The following is a 17,822-nucleotide window of genomic DNA, read 5'->3' on the forward strand; positions in this document are numbered from 1 at the left end:
TGACCTCGCTTGAACAGGGCATTTGAATCAGATGACCTCCAGAGGTCCCTTCCATCCTCAACTATTCCAGGATTCAATTAAAGGTTTTCAGCTTCCAAAAGACAGGATAGCAACCTGATTCCTTCAGCAAAGTATGCCTCAAATGTGAATCAGATCCCTCATGTAAAGAAGCCTTTGCACTCCAAATGGTGAAATATGTTCTCATTATGTAATTTCAGCCATGGAGGAAATGCACTCTTTCAGTTTGAGCCATACTAGTGAATATCTGGGATGGGGGAATGCCATTTCCAAGTCAAATGGGCAGTCATTCTATTTAGTCATCACTGAAAAGTTGAATTCAAGATATATAAAAAAAGCTAGAAATACACAAACTTCTTAATTTACTTTATGACATGACATTGGTAAATAACACTGAAAAGATTTCATGTGTCCAATGACATTTTTAATGGAATTAAAAACTCCAGAAAAGAAGCTTGTGCAGGGGGTGATGTGTGGGAAATGTCTGTTTCTGGTTTAACACAGTGCTGCCAGTCAGACATGGCTAAGGAATGTCTTGCCAACATAGCAAGGTTAACAAAAGAGGTAGCAAACTAGAAAAAATAGGTACAGAAAATTGTATGACCAAAGATCAAGCAACAAAGAAGAGAGAAACTGAAAGATCAGTGTGACCTGGTACTGCTGAGTTCCTGGTTTCAAACACAAAGCAAATCCGAGCCTAAGCTCTGCTTGCTGTAAAGAACCCAGGCCCACTTTCTACATGAGGTTCTTTAATGTATAGCAAAAAGTGACCTTTAAACTACCTTGACAGATAGCAGCTGACTAGAAAATTACAGTCATTAACAGGATATCGAGAGAGCAGACTATTGTAAAAATGATACTAAAAGGCAGATGTTAACAATTTGCAATCCCAAAAGACAGCTACAATAAAATCCTACATTTCTAGTGTTCTGAAAAAATTGTTACTGAGATTCAGCATACACAAAAATAAAAGGTGCATATATTTTTTCTAACATCTCTAGAGCCAAGCTTTATGTGAACAAAATGTAGAGACTATTCCAATAGTTTAAATAAAATTTGTTGGAAAATTCAGTTACTTGAAGCAGTTGAAAATGAAGGTTCTAAATGAAATTGGTTTACTCTTGTCCAGTTCAGATATTTGTTAGTTGAAAAATCTATTAGGATTAAACCAGGGAAAAAAGAAGGTAGAAACAATGCCTCTAGAATTTCTCTCCTTCTATATGATTCTTGACCCAAATAGAAAAATTTTTAAAAAGTAATTAAACCTTTCTTTTCGAATTTCCATAGCAATACAAACAACAGGTTTTTTATGAGCAAAGAATTGGGACTAAATTGTGGAGATTTTTGCACTGTGCATATACTCAGGGGACTGGCATCTTATTTATACGAGTCTGTTTATTGTCCAGAAAAGAAATTTTGTAGAATTGGTTAGCATTTCTTTTTAATATCTATTGATATATCACTTGATGGAGCAGCTGAAAATACACCCCTGGGCAATACTGAAACATGCTATGCCAAAACCTTGCTCGTTGCCACAGGCTCATGCCAGATTTATCAACAGTGGCATTTCAAATGGAACAGGAAGTTTCAGGTGCCCAATGAATTTCTCAGGAATAATCTATGGTCAGCAACAGTCATAACATGAGACAGCATCATGTAGTTTTGTTTGAATGCCACCATATCTGGACTGATTCACATAGTTGTGAAACATTTCTGCCAAGATAATAAAAATTTGGATGGAATTCAGAGAAAACACCATGAAGGGGGGAATAAGAGTAATACATGAGGAGAAAACCTGATGGAAATTACTAATGTAAAATGATAAATATGCTATAAAAATAAATCACAAAACTTATCTGTAGAAGGTAGAGTATAGAATAGTATTTCCTCCGCAAAAAGGAATGGAAGTCCTAAATTCTAAATTTAGTTTAGACAAGTGTATTTCAGTGTAAAAGAAAATCTGCATATGCAGAGAATATTTAATAAACTAACTAGGTTTTTTCTTTTATTAGATATGACTTTATTCAGTAATTCTTTTTCACAATTTGCTGAAAATACATGTCAAAGTCATAAATCCTCCTAAATCCTTCAAATGTAGAACTTTCTAAACAGAGTGTTATGATTCATTGATATGAAAGACTTTGCTTAAATAACAGAATTGGTTTTGTTAAAAAGTTTATTTTCATACAAATCAAAGCCATATTTTTTCTTTCTTTTTAATTTGAGACATCCCAATGTCTGCAAATCTTCCTGAATAGAAGCCTCTCCTCCAGATGTTTCTGGAATGCATCCATTCTCTCTTCTTCTTTTCTTTTTTTAATCACTAATTGCTCTATCTTTTGAGGTGGATGGTTAAAAGTTAAGTGTTTGGGGAATGTGACTGTGAGGCCATGTTAAATTAAGGCCAGCAAGGGCACAAGAGGGACCATAACTCATGAGTGTTTCTGATCACTGACCCTGAACTTGCCTTACAGTCTGTCACATAATTATGACAGACTGAAAAGAATTACAATGAAATATGTTTTTGGGGAGTGGCAGTCTTCCCCTCCAGTCTTAACAGAGACTTCTGGAAGCACTGTGGGCTGCCTTTGGAGCCCCTCATTCTTCAGATATTAAATTTGAAACATTTGAAATCTGGCCTTCTATGTCATTCATTGTCTCACTCTTTTTAAGAATTCCTGAAGTTTCCTTTCCTCTCTATAACTGGATCAAGCAAACTGTAATTTACTGATTAGTTAATCACTTTATCCATGTCTTTTATAAAGCAACATGGTGATTTGATACTTTGCTTGTTGGTGGACTTGAGGTTTCTTTGACTGCAGCCTCTTAAAAGGTTTTCTCCAAAAGATGAGGTGACACCTCTGGTGCAGAGCAATGGCAGGTTCTCTCTGGCTCTGCTACCACAGAAGCTTTGTTTATAGTGATGTGTTAATGTAAAACTAAACTATGTCTCACTCCTCATAATGTCTGCAAACTACTGGATCATTACACCAATACTGACCAAGAGGAAAACAATAGAGAGAAAAACTAAATTCGGTAATTTTTTCCTAGAGAATAAACTCAGGGAAGGGATATAAAGGTTAGAAGAGAGAATCTCTTGGTTTCACACTAATTTACAGTCCCCACCACTGCATGGACTGTGCTGGTAGAGCTTCTTGGGTTGAAATAATTTACTGTCATTTCCTGATTTTACTACCACTGGTCAGTCTTTTTAAAGGAAGGTTAAATTTTGCTAACTTTATTTCAGAAAACTTCCTGCTTTTCATTCAAAAATGGGCTTACAGACCTACATGAGCAAAGACTGGAAAATATTGTCCCACCTTTTTACCCACTGAGACATATTGGGAGGCAAAAACTGTCAGAGATTCCTCCTGCCTTTTTTTTAAATTGAGGGAAAAAATCCTGATGTTTTTGTGAGCAACACTCAGGCAAGTGAATGAAAATGGATTGAAGAAACCAGCTCTTTTGCTAAGGAGTGACGTTTCAGTAGTCTTTTCTATCGCTAATGTTATTTTTAATGCAAATTTATCATACATCTTAAACATTTGAATGCAAATTCATTATGATCCCTATATATACTTTCCCACATAAAATATTCAAGAAGGATTCTTTTCAGTTTTTACTTTTTCATTCTTCTTTTTCATTTCCTTCATAAAATATCTTAAATTAGAGGCTTACTGAAGTGAAACTGGTACCAGGTTCTCTTTTAATAATATTTAAATATTATTTTTAATAATTATTTGTAAAATAATTATTATTGTTTTTTGAGAAATAAATTGCTTTCTGCCCTACAAGCAAAGTTTTCATAGATTTTGTGTGCTTTTGGTTTACTGCTGAATTGCTGATATACTTTAAAAGAACCAGTAATGAGTTATGAGAGGATATTATACTCAAAATGAATAAATGTAGTTCAAAAAATTAGAGTTTATGTAACATAAGCATAAGATATTCCACAAGGTCCTTCTTCTCATCCCATTCAAGACCAATGCCTAGGAGCCTTTAGGGAGTTTGAGATCTCCTGGAAGCCAGTGGTTTCCCAGGAACTGGCTCTTGTGTATGCCAGCAATCCTGAGCCTGCAGCTCTGTCAATTTACTCTTCATGTTTGCAAGTGGAAATGAGAATGTGTAACTAAGCAGAAGGGCAGGTAGAAGGTTCCAGCTGGTTTCAGTTACTTGTGTGGTTTTGTTTGGTGTAGGTTTTTTATGATTTTCACCATTTTTTGGGCTTGATCTAAGTCTGATTGAAAGCCAGTACAAAAAAAATGTCTGGGTGACTTACAGCATGACTTGCATTTGAAAGCCAAAGGGACCTGTGTCCCTAAATCAGTTGCAGGTGTCTGGGAATCCCACTGAAGCTACAAAGAGTCCTCTAGCTTCACCATGAATTAAATGTGCCCTGAGTTCCAAAGATAAATTTCATAGTGAGAATTAATTCTACAGTCTTGTTTTGTCTGTAGCTGCGTTAGGCAGAGTGGTAGAATGGCACTGAGAGGTGTAAGTGTACTTGTTTTATAGGTTTATGCTATTTTTATTCCCACAGCAGCAGTGTGGGTCTTGTTCATATTAATTAACTTTTTATTTTGGAGAGTTATGGCTGTTTGAATGATAACCCAGGAAACATAATTAATTTATTAATTATTTGTGAGGTTCTCTAAAGGGATGTTTAGGTTTTGATTTGACATGTCATGGAGGCAAAGAAACTCCATATAAGCATAAATTTACAATAATATTAATCATGAGGGATTTTTGGTCTCAGGAGTACTCTTGGGGGAAATTATATTACTAAAGCTGGCATGAAACCCAGAGGAAAAAATGTTTCTTTTGCCCTCCTGTTCATTTTTTCTAATAACCTCTCTTCAATTTCTACACCAACTTTACCAGCCCCGGTATTTGTCTGAATTAAGGGTGTGAAAAGAATCTAAGAACACATACGCACCAAAAAAAAAAGAGAAACAAGGCTCAGGATTTTCAGTGCTGTGGTGAAACTGTCAGACTGAGCATCTACCAAACCCTCCCATTTGATTCCTATGTATAGAAAAGTCAAAGGGCAAATTTTCTACTGGAATGTGTTGAATCAATTAGCATTTATGATGGAAAGCAGGCAGAGAGGCCACTTGGTTACCTTCCAGACATTTACAGTGGGCAAACTGCCCAGGCCAGCTTGCCATGCACTGAGTGCTTTGATCGTGGAGTGGAAGACTCCAAAGGTTCTTCTTCCTGAATGCTTCAATTTCCAGCCTTGTGCCTGTGCCTTATTCCAGCCTGATAATTGATATTTTTATTGGTCAGTTGGAATACACTAAAGAATGAGGACAGTTTTGCTGCAAAACTCTATGTAAGTATATAAAGTTTTGCATTTATGAAGTCCCTGTAGAAGAGGCAGGAAGCTTCTTGTTACATACTGTATGTAAATATACACTGTCTATGTATATAGAGACATTAAGGTAAATTTTTAATTTTACATGTTTAATGTTATGCTTATGAAGTTTTATATATATATGTAAAACCTGTGTTTAATAGATAAATTTACACAAAAATAGAAATTCCAGTTACCAGGTAGGTCGTCTAATTGACAGTTTTATGACAAGTACAAAACCAAATTGAATGCCAGTTGTTACACTAACTATGACCAATAAGAATGCAATACATAACACAATACAATTATACAAATTATACAATACAAATAAAAAAAATACAATTTATTGATCAAAATATGAATTTCAGAAACAGTCAGCAGATAATGAATAAAACAAAAATATTGAGGATGAAAATATAATTTTCTACCAGATTCCTAAAAGTGAAAAAGCAAGATCACATAATTAAAGAATTAACGTTCAATCAGTAAAGTGCAGAGGAAAAAAATTAACCATGCTAAAATGACACAGTTAAACTGATTGTGTCTAAAAAAATGACATTTCCATTCTAAAAAGCCTGGTAATAGATCAGCACATGTGGATACAGGGCTATCAATGCACAACTTCTCTACAAAAATGCTTTGTAAAATGGCTACATTTAGATTTATTTGCGTGTGTTTTAATATCTGTTTTGCCTTCTGTACATATCCTATTAATAAATGTAATCTAATTATATATTTGTCATACAAACAGGGTTTCTCAATATAGTGAAAATTTGTAGTGTAGTTATGCATGCAGTTGTTGGGATTTAAAGAAATAGGCAGTTCCACACAAATTACTCAGACATAAAAGGGTATTAAAATAAAATAAAATAAAGTATAACTTGTTGCAAGGACTTAAAGCTGAATTCCACCTCCTTACCAGAGTGGGAAGATATTAAAGCACTGAAGATTTATGACATGGCTCTCAGTGGTGTGCAGTTGTAGATTTATTGCAGACCTACAAGTTTGAATGCTTGCTGGTGCACAAGTATCTTCCATTTGGATTTTAGTCATAAATGGAGGAGTTTAAAAAGCAAGAGTCCGTAAGAAGGGGAGAGAATTATACAGCCAGAGCCTTAAACAATGTCTAGGGAACCTTCGAATGTCAGACCTGTCTGATTTCACGGGCTATGCTAAACCCTTAGAAGATGCATGAACTGGAAATTTGGCAGCATCTATTGCAAAAGTGAAAGTGCATTCTTGTCTTAAATTCACAGCTCTCAAAGCAAGGTTTTCCCCAGGTTGTAGGCTGCTGTTCACTGTGCAGGCAAGGCACTATGTCACTTTAAATCACCTGACCTCTCTGCACTTCAATTCATTAAAACTAATAAAATACTTGATTTCTGAATGCGTCTTTGTGCCAAAGATCAGGGATCTTGACTGAGGTTCGTAGGCTCCCCACAGAAGAAGTATGATAGTAATGGTGCATTTGATTATTTTTAGAAATTACATTTGCTGGATGATCTTGCTTAAAAAGGACAGAAAAAGATTGGTTTGAATTAGGTTAAGCAAATCTGTTCTTAAACTCATAACTGCTCAAAGCTGTCTGTATTCCTGAGTACTTGATTCCGATGCTCAAGAGATTCTGGGAATTATTGGACATTCTGTACTAAAGTTATCCCTTCCTCTCAGCTCACTGTTCCCTTCACCATCTGACACAGAGCCACTGAATTATCACTTCCATGGTGCAAACAGAGGTTAGGGAGTCTTCTCTCACCCCGTTCCTTAATAGTTTTATTTTCCTATGTACTACTGTTTGCCCTGTTTTTACAATTTGGTAGTGTTCACCTTATAAGGAAATGAATCTTTAACTAAATGAGGCATGGAAAGAAATAATTAAAACAAAATAGTTATTGTTTACTTGGTAAAACTTTGGTTAAATTCAAGTACATAAGAGAATGTGGCTGTACAAAGGCTGTGTCCAAAAAATAAGCCATTTTAAAAATCCTTCACTTGATAAAATCTCTGAGGGTAATTCCAAGTAATTGAGTCTTAGACCTTTCCCAGTCTATATGTACCCACTGATCAAGAAGCAGTGAAGCTAAAAATGCCATACTGGGCCAGGACTCAGGAGACTTAAAAGAAATTTTTATCTATGCAGAGATTTTTTAGGAATTTCTGAACATTTTCTATGAGTTCCTCTGCTTAGAACTTTTCTAGGTATTTGTGATTTCCAAGAATTTCTCTCTGTTTTCTAGAAATTCTAGCTAGTATTTTTCTAGGTATTTTCCAGTCCTTTTCAGGAATTTGTCATTCCAGAATATTTCTTGGAAATGTGCCTTGCTTTCTCTTTGAATTTCCATGTGCTTTAGAGGGTTTTTTTCTGTCCATAATATGTCTGGAAATTTCCCACTGCCTTCTAGCAGTTCCAAATTCTAGAGCACTTCTAAAAGTCATTGAATTATTTTTAGGAAGTTCACTGTCCTTTCAAAAATTTCACCAAGCTAGAAATTTTACAGGGCATTCAACGAACAATTTAGAAATTTCAGGGCACTTTGGAAGAATTTCTCATTGTGTTTGAGGATTTAAAAGATGTTTCTTAGGACTTTTTCTGTTCAGAACCATTCTGAGTTACTTAGTACTTTCTAAGATTTGTGTGTATTTGTGTTCTCTAAGAAGCAAACCTAGAAATTTTGAAAAATTCAAGAAACCTTGACCTAGAAATTTTCTAGGAAAATTCAAATGATTTCTAGGCATTTGATCATCATATTTCCTTCAAGGATTTCTTCTGTTTAGAATCTTTATAGAATTTTGCATTCTGAAACCATTCTAGGAACTGAAAAATTATCTGCAGAGATATATTTACAAAATAATCTGTATTAGGTAAAAAGAACCAAGCATAAAAAAAATCCACAGTGAATTACAGTGGCAATTTACGTCATGGAATTTTCACCTGTGCTAGTTATAAAATCTGCCTGCCAAATCCGTATTGTTTGGAGCCAAGCTTTGGTATCAAAGATTAAATTAACACCTCAGCACAACAAGGCTATGGGATGTCAGACTTTGTAACAGCTCAATATTATTTATAGTTGATTCAATTTTAATGATCAGACTCAAGATCACTGTTCTTGAATAATTTTTATGTCTGGCATGGCAGAGAGACATACAGCCATTTAATTCTCCTGATGGCTGTAAATCAATTAAATAGCTTGTATATAAATAAAATAACATTAATTTATTTCCTAGATATTTTTTATCTTGTCCATAGCCTATAGGTTGTGCCAGGGGAGATTCAGGTTGGACATCAGGAGGAGTTTATTCATAGAAATGGTTGTTAAACACTGAAATAGACTGCCTGGGGAGCTGGTGGAATCACCATCCCTGGAGGCGTTCAAGAAACGACTGGATGAGGCACTCAGTGCCGTGGTCTGGTTGACAAGGTGGTGATCACTCAAAGGGCTCGATGATCTTTGGGGTTTCTTCCAACCTAAGTGATTCTATGATTCTGAGAATTACCACTGTGTGATATATCTTAGGACACATTTAGGAAGAAGTGATTTTACCCTCTTTCTTCATTCTTTTTCTTGTGCCCAGAGAGCATTTCTGAATATATAGACAAAGCATAAACTTTGTCAAGTGATAGTCTACCTGCTGAAGCCAAATGCCATTCCTTTCAAAACTTAGCAGAATTCCTTACTGAAAAGACTACTTCACACTTCCAGAGCATTCTTTACCTGCAGAATCTGCAAGTGCTTTATAAATTACAGCTTTGCAAATCCAAAGTACTGAACAATTCCAGGTTATGACCCACACTTCCTCCTTCAGCAAGTGTGGTTTTAAGGGGCTCTGCAAAAACCAGCAGCCATGCAAATCAATGTGCTTGTGTAGGATCCAGTGCCAACTCCTATCAAAGCTCTTGTAGCAGAGGTTCAGCACCTTCAAGGATTGGGTGTGTTTAGTGTTACTTGTGGAGAGGGTTAGAAACATTCTCTTGTACCTCTAGGCACAAATACCTGGGCATTAAGGAAGTACGAGAGTATCTGAAAAGATCACATAATAAACCAAGCACAACTGAGGGGTAAATGTCCTAGATCTCAGATCCATTGCCCTTTGAATAAACGTGCTGATTGCCCCAGTTATTTAAGTAAGTATCCTGCAGGGGCCACAGAAGAAGGTAATAAGTTTTCCTCACAGAGATCTTACTATAAGGACCTTCAGCTATGGAGTGAGCCTTGGATCTGTCACTTATGTAGACAGAAATTGGTGCAAGAGTTGAGAGGTGATTCTACCTGTCTCTAAGGCCTCTTAGATTGGTTCAATCCTGACCCAGTTGCTGAGTGTCTGCCAGAAAATATCCCCTAACAGCACAAATCACCACTATTTTTTTGTGTGAAGCACGCTGCTTTGTCTCCATCTGAGCAGTTGAGGTCTTTCAGTGTTAACAGTTTTGTCCCAGTCACCTAGAAAGAATCACCATCACGTATTCCTTAAAATATCTTTCTAGAAATCAAATAAAATAATGTTATTACTTGAAACTAAAAAGGCTTTTAAGTAGCAGTGCTTTAAAATACAATAGTTCAGACTCGTCTGCAATTTCATGGGTTCTGTAATAATGCAGCTGTTTTCCTCAGGGTGTTCTCACAAATTCATAAAAAAGTCTATTTGTTATGAGCATTCTGAAACCCCAAGGAAAGCAGCTGTGTTTTTGACAAACTGGGCCGCATTTTCAACACCTCTAGCAAAAGAGACATTTATAGAGGAATTTTATGCCTTATATATCCATGAGCAACATATTTTTTAACACTAACAACATACAGTGCTCTTAGCAGAAGATTACATAGCAAAGCAGCCAAACTGAACATTGAATTGAGCCACAATAGCCTGACCTCCAGCAGAAGGCTTGCCCTAAACTTAAAATATGCCGCCCAGAGTGAACTTAAAGACCACTAGGGAAATCACTGAATGATATAAGCATGTTTGATGTGAACTTTTCAGGTTTTTAAATCCTTTTCTTTCTTTTCTTTGTTTTTAATCTCTCCTGAAGCTATAAAAGTGTAAAGGAGTGACACTGTTCGGGGATCTTGGTGAATGTGCTTACCACAGTATTAATGAAATATGAAGTCTGGACAAGGTAGGAACTTTTTTCCTGTGTATCCCATTCCTCCAGGGGTTTCTTTTCTTTTTTTTTTTTTTCTGTCAGTCCAAAAGTGACTGTAGACCCAAGTATAGTTATTGCTACTTTCAGATTTTTACAAGTTTCATAGAGGTTTTAGTCTGTACATATTTTTATGCCATATAATTTTTTCTACAACTGCTCAACCATATTCAGTCCTCCCTGGTTTTCATTCCTTCATGTTTTACAAACCCATTCTTTATGTACTAAACTCTTATTTCTCTAGTATTTTCAACAGCATATATTTTATTACTAGGGTTTATCCAGTGTTTTTTAAAGTTTAATTTTTTCAGTTCTCAAATTAAGTTTCCCACTTAGACAATCCATCTGAAGTGTCTTTAATTCGCTGACTTTCCTCAGTCTACTCTCCTTTCCCATAATTTCATACTGGTACAGAAGTTACTCAGATAAATGTATTGTCATTTCCTCTTGAAACATCTGTACATGTAGATGTCACTAAATTTTCCAGGTGGGTTGTGGCTAATCCATTTCCTTTTAATGTCATCCTTCTAATGCCTCATTCTTTGATCCTGGTCTCCCAAGATATGCTTTCTCCTTGTCCCTTTCTTTGATCTTTATCTCTTTATCTCCTTTTTTTTTTGTACTCAGCTTTCTGAGTTCCATGTGAGTTCCATCTCCCTTTCCTTCATCTTTCACTTGCCACTCCATTGCAAGGCTTCATCCATCAACTCCATGCTTCAACTCCCCTTTTTTTGGCCTTACGGGGGAGCACTTATCTACTGGGTCTCTTGACCCCAGTCTATAGTCTGTCTATTAAATTTCATTTCATCTCATTCTTCTTCCTTAGTCTTATTCTTTGTCTTAGTTTCCCATGCAAATTAATTGTATTATTCCCTTATATCTAGCTCTTCTGATTTCACTTTTTAGTAGCTCTTAGCCTCAGTCATCTCAGTGTCAGCACAAGACCATGTTCCATTCTCACACTCCTGATTGAAATAAGTGAACTGCACTCTGATTTTTCTCATTAGATGATAAATAAGTCTATTTCCTTTATATTTGTTCAAAAGGCATGATCATTCTCCAAGCAGTTGATTTTACCCATTTTAATTTCATATTATGAACAATGTTTCCATAAATGTTAACGCTCAGGGAACTAAGATTCCATTTCCGTTGCTGTGTATTAAGCTTAGCAATTCCTGAATTTAGAATACATGTATGAAAACTGAAAGATAAGACTTTTTGCAATTTAATGAAAGAATGTGAACATGAGGGAGAGAAGTGTTGAGAGTGAGACCCTTACTAGCTGTGAATCAGTGAGCAAAATGCTCTAAGAAGGCACAAGGACTCTTCTGCTTCCTGTTCCAAGCATAGGTCAGAAGTCTGTATTTACATGTAAATTGCCATTTTTAGATGCAAAGGCTAAGGAGTACTGGCACTACTCTATCTTCATCCTTCCGTTTGGTAAAGATTAGAAGATATTCTGGGTGAGTTATCTGAATAAGCCTGCTCTGAGAAGTTAAAAAGTCTGAGACAGGCCCATATTTTGGGATGCTGTTCTTCTATTTTTTATTGACAGACGTGTGGAAGTCAATGGCAAGACTGAGAGAGACCTTAACTGGCTTAAGTTACTGCATTTCTGCTTAAGTGAATAAATTTATAGCAACATAAATATCTTAAATCTAGTTTACTAAATATGTCCCACTTTTGAATCAATTCTACTAAAGAAGAATTAAAATGATGCTTTCTATTAATTGGCCTCCATTGATTCAGCAGGAATTAAATTTAAAGTACAAGAAAAGAATGTATTTCTTAAATTAGCATTTGTAAATACCATAAAATGCTCTTAAAAGTAGACCACTGTATAAAAAATGATATGAAACTGAAATGGACATCTTAATTACAGGTTTAGGGCATAAGTTTCCCCAGTTTATATCTGCTCTTGAAAAGGAGAGGAGTAGAAATATTAAAACTTTAGGGCAGATGCAGTAAATTAAGGAGCTCTATGAATGGCTTAATGCAAAGCATGATATTAGTGCAGAAATTCTCATTAATTTCAGTAAGATTTGAATCAGACTTGAAAGGTGTTAAAGGCTACACAGCAGGAAATATTTGCAAGTAAAATCAGTGTATTCTTAAGCATTGTGAATGTACCTGCAGTTTACTCCTGTGAGTCTTGCCAGTAGAAAAGCTTTGAACTCAGTTTCTTTAGTTCACTTAACGTTGGAGAGTATGGGGTTCTCAGGTCCAACTAATCATATTTTGGTATTTCAATAATTACCTAGGCCAGGAATCTCTTCACGAGGTAGAGATAGCACAAAATGGTAAAATAGTAAAAAAAAAAAGTAAGACTGGAAAAAACCAAGAAAGCATTTATGGAAAATTACACCATTTTTTATTTTTGGAGTTCTTTGTTTTCTGTTTCCCCCCCTCCTTGTAAGAAATGGGAAGGAGATATAATCTGGAGAGAGAAATAAAAGTGACTTTCTGACAGAATACACCCACACTTTCATTCTTGTTTGTAGATTAGGATTATTCACATTAAGAAGGATATATATCCTTCTCAGGGGAGTTTGTGGGGCACTGTATAGGAGAGCAAATCCAGACATTTCCTAGATACAACTTGACAGTGCTCTGTGCCTTCCTTATTTCTCTGAAGAGTTCACCCTCTCAGGATTTCTTCTGGAAGTGGAAAAAAAAAAGGAGGTGGAGGGAAGCATTATTAATAATTACATATAATATAATTATATGTTACTTCATTATCTAATTAATAATCAGAATACTTTAAAAAGACGCCTCTAAACTCTGTCAATTTTCATATTTACACTGTCCAAGGAGCTCCTCCATAGACCTTATCAATAATTTACAATATCCTTCCATTAAAAACTATTTTGTTTCTGATAGGAAACACTTAAAACAGCGCTTTAGTTGGTAGTGAAAAGTGAACACAATATTTGCTTGTCAGAGAGCACATTCCACTTAAAAATGCACGCAATTCCATGCTCTGATGCTTGCAGTTATACAGATATGTGCTTTATCATTCAGTAGATATTACAACACTAAAAATTGATGCAAGAGAACTGGAAGATGACCCGTGGTGGATTTCTCTTATAAATGAAGTATCAGACAATTAAATAGGGAGGATGAGGAGGGAGAATAAATTAGTGCTCTTATTATCTGTAGGATATTGAGTCTATCCTGTGAATTAAGCAGTGCAAGAAAAGACAAGAGGTGGTCAGAAAACCCAAGAATATTTAATACTGTGTCTGTACAGGAAGGCAGAATTAAGTTTCCTAACTTTTACTGGCTCACTTCATACACTTGGCAAGGATTTTCTAGCACAGTAAAGTATCGGGGGCTGTGCAGAGCTCCCAACGCTGCTGTTTGCAATCACGTCACCGTGCCAGGCATTGCATTGATATTTCACTCCTTATCTCTGTGGAGGGTTTGAGCTCTGGAGGCAAAGGTACCAAAGTGCAAAGCACTTTGATTCATGACCCCTGCAGCTTCGTACTGACTAGGAAATTACTCAGGAATGCTTGCGAGACGGGGGATTTTGCTGGTGGAAATCAGAGGATTGCAGGCTGTATCTGCACTTAGATCTCAAAAGAAAAGCTCAAAGAGATCTGTCACCCAGCTGAGCCTGCCCCGTGGGGATGTGAGTGCTCAGGGCACTACCCCTGGCCGTGCCCAGCACAGGATCCTGTACAGCCTTGAGCTGCAACTGGGAAGCAATCCTGGTTTCCATCACACTGAGGGAGTAGCCATGAATCAAAGCAGGCTGCAAAGGACAGTGGAACTGCCAGCTTCCCAGTAGTTCTGGTTGGGAAATCAGGTCATGGATCAGGCTGAAGTGGCTGCCCATACACACACAGGCCCTTTGACTGCAGAACAAGCCCTTGAACTCACTGTCCCTGGATATGTTTAAAAAAAGACTGGACATGGCACTCAGTGCCATGGTTTAGTTGATGAGGAGGTGTTAGGTTAGGGCATAGGTTGGACTTGATGATCTCAAAGGTCTTTTCCAACCTAGTTCATTGTGTGATTCTGTGACTCTGTGATAATTGATACTAGCAAGGATGTCACAGAGCCCATCCTGTGCTCAGAGGTGTATAACCCATATGCAGTATATGGGAATACCTTCAGCATTGTCCTTTCTCTTTTTTACTACCTTATTAACAACTATTAACACACTTGGTAAAAAAATGAAGACTCTACTGTGCATATACATGTAGCAAGGCTTGGAACAAGTGCTGGAAAAAAACCAATAATAATAATAAAAGTCTCCTTATTTTGCAGCACATGCTCCAGCAGTGTGGTGGCTGCAAAGACGTATGGACAAGATGTCTCCTAAATCATCCAGTTAGAGTGAGAGACAGCTGTTGTGTCTGATTTTACTAGTAATTTTTAGAAAAGTTATTCAGGTAAAGGCAGCTGACATCTGGTCTTTCTGAGCTGCCTAATTCCTGTCCTGCTGAACCCATTGTTTCACAGTACAACAGAAAATGCAGTCCACTTGTGTTAAACCAGACTTTGCAGGGTGACATTCATATTTTTTATGACATATGTAGGGACTGTGTTTCAATGTGTGCATGCATATTTTTATGACAAATGACTGGGGAATAGCTAATTTGATTTCAGCAGTATTTTTGCAAATTTTTGCAAAACTGTAAAATTAGTTTGAGGACAGAAATTTTTTGTGTTTCTCTTTGAAAGGCAGCATACTGATGTTTCAAGGACAGTGTAAATAATTCAAAACAAATTTCAGCATTCAGATTTAGGATTATATTCATGCTTCTCACAATAATTAAACATGCAATCTTATCCTGTTTTGTTTATGGAATAAATTTTTAATATACGTTAAATAAAATCTGTTTCATCTAAGTAAATATATATCACTTTAAAACATTAATTTCCACTTTGTTTGTACCAATACCTTTCATTATTTAATAGACCAGTTTTTGTCTGTGAAAGAATTGCAATCAAAGAGCAAGAACTTTCTATTTCAGTTTGACAGCACTGTACAACATAGGGGAGCACCTTTGTTTTTGGAATTCAGAGGATAACAAGTTTTCTTGATTTACATATTGATCAGTTAAATGGATTTTATAACATGAATCTGTAACACTGTCCAAGAGAAACTGACAATATTACATTAAAAACCTGTAGTCAACAAAGTTTTGCTATACCAGCTGTAAATTTGGTAATGAAATTTGTCCATTTAAACATTCTTTATAAATAAATGTTTTCTCCTTCAAATAAGTCAGTTACCCAGAACAGCAGTATTCTTAAGACTGGTTTTACATACTCGCGCGTGCAGAATCATAGACTGTATTTCAACATCAGAAAAATATTTTGTTTGCATTCTGCAATTTTGGTAGAGCCCTTACCCTAAAGCTGTGGCTCCTTTAGTTCCAGTTGGATCCTGTAAATCTTTGGCAGTTCTATAGATAGGCCCATCCTTACCAAAGCAGAACAAAAAGTACTTGGAAAACTGACTGGTTTACAGGTTGAATAAAATCCCATTCTGCTTTAGAACTGGGAAAATTGTGGCTATTGGAACACACAGTTTGAAATTCCAGATTACCATTTAACACAGGGTTTTTTCCACTGTTTCAGGAAACTTTGCTGAAATAATTCAGGTCTGTATCAGGTTTCTTATTTGATCCCTTCAGATATATGTAAAATTACTACTGGCTAAATTATTTTCTTCTTTTTCTCAAGATGTCTTCTATGTTCCCTTTAAAAGATATCCAGTAAAACCATTTTTTTCACAGTATTTTTAAAAGGCTGGAAAGTTTTTTCAAAGGGGGCTATGAGAAAAGGAAGGGTGTGGAAATTGGATGAGTTAAAAAGAAAAGTTCAGTGGCTTCTGCAAAAGGAAAAGCTGTTGAGCTCCAGGAAGTCTAACATAGTTTCGGAATGCTTTTTTTTCTGTAATTCACTATCTGGCCTGTTACTGCATTGTAATATTTAAGAACCTATCTGATACCTAAGCCAGATTTTCTAGGAAGTATCATGAATCCTTCATTCATTTAAAGGTCAGAAATAGGATTAGAAAGATCATGGGTCTCAGAGGCGTTGCTGACAATAAATGTGCAGCGCTACCAATATTTGTCATAGTGCAGAAGAAGAAAGAGAAAATTTCACAGTTTTATTTATAGTAAGTCTAAACCTGGAGATAGTAAATAATTTTAAAAATGAAAAATCTGAAAGTGATGACCATCTCTTATTATTCAGACATGGATATATTTTTAGTCTTCTATTTAGTATTTCTATAACAATCAGGATTATTTTTTCAATCAGTTATAGTAAAACAAGAATTTTGTGTTTATGTGGATATTTATATATTTCTACATCAATTATAGACAATTCTGAAACATTTATTTTGTGAACAATGACTATGAAATAGGGCTTTAGTGCTAGTTCCACAAAGGCTCAGCCTGTAAGTCTTGTGCTCCAAATAATGACTTCTTTTCAGTTTAATTATCAAAATAATGTAATATGATGAAAGAAGGAGGGAAGAAAAAGTCTTAAGGAAAGTCAGGACACTTGACAAAAGAAAACTTTTTGTGATTTTTTTATATTATATTCAGAAAAGAATTGTCTAAAAGAGAACTGTCTTGCAGTAATATGTCAAACTTGGTGACCTGTTTAAATTGTTGTGGCTGCCCCATCCCTGGCAGTGTTCAAGGCTAGGTTGGAGGGGACTCTGAGCAGCCTGGCCTCATGGAAGGTGTCCCTGCCCATGGCAGGGGTTTGGAACTAGATGGTCTTTAAGGTCCCTTCCAACCCAAACCATTCTGTGATTCTGTGAATTTAAACACTCCTAAGCTGGGTTTAGAGCACCTGCTGTGAACCAGACAGAAATAGACATTGTTCTGGGGGAAATAAAATGCATCCTATAGCCGCAAAGAAATGTTGGGGGAAAAAACTGTGTCAGGAACAAATGTCTAAGGCTAGACCAGTCCTCCCTATCAGGCTTGATAGCTTTGTTCTGCTGCCGATCTCTGTGGCCCTTGCACCCCTCTATCCAGAGGAGAGCAACAAACACCCATCCCAGCACACCAACTGCCCTCATCTGACAATCTAGGACACTCATCTTTCTAAGATGTTCTTGAGCCTTTTGTGTATTAGACAGGGTAACAAACAGAAGCATTTAGAGAAATATTTTACTAACTTCTGCTATCTCAGCAGTTTCTGCTGCTGTTGTTAGCATTATATCTTCCAGCAGCTTGACCTTTAAACATTAAGTATCTGCCAGCACGAGCCAATAAAAGAAAGAAATTGTAACTTTCTAACCCAGCATATCTATTTTCAGAAGTGTATGTATGCACA

General features: G+C 36.2%; 1 long non-coding RNA gene across 1 annotated transcript in view; it reads left to right on the top strand.

Annotated features, from left to right (window-relative positions):
- LOC138114738 (uncharacterized) overlaps positions 1 to 17,822 on the top strand; it is a 114,316-nt gene that overhangs the window by 86,281 nt on the left and 10,213 nt on the right. The window contains exon 2 of the long non-coding RNA XR_011152778.1: positions 10,398 to 10,484. This is a non-coding gene — a long non-coding RNA (uncharacterized lncRNA). The remainder of the gene's footprint in view (positions 1 to 10,397; positions 10,485 to 17,822) is intronic.

The sequence above is a fragment of the Aphelocoma coerulescens genome, chromosome 9, assembly GCF_041296385.1.
Source record: "Aphelocoma coerulescens isolate FSJ_1873_10779 chromosome 9, UR_Acoe_1.0, whole genome shotgun sequence".
In the NCBI taxonomy this organism is placed as follows: Eukaryota; Metazoa; Chordata; class Aves; order Passeriformes; family Corvidae; genus Aphelocoma; species Aphelocoma coerulescens.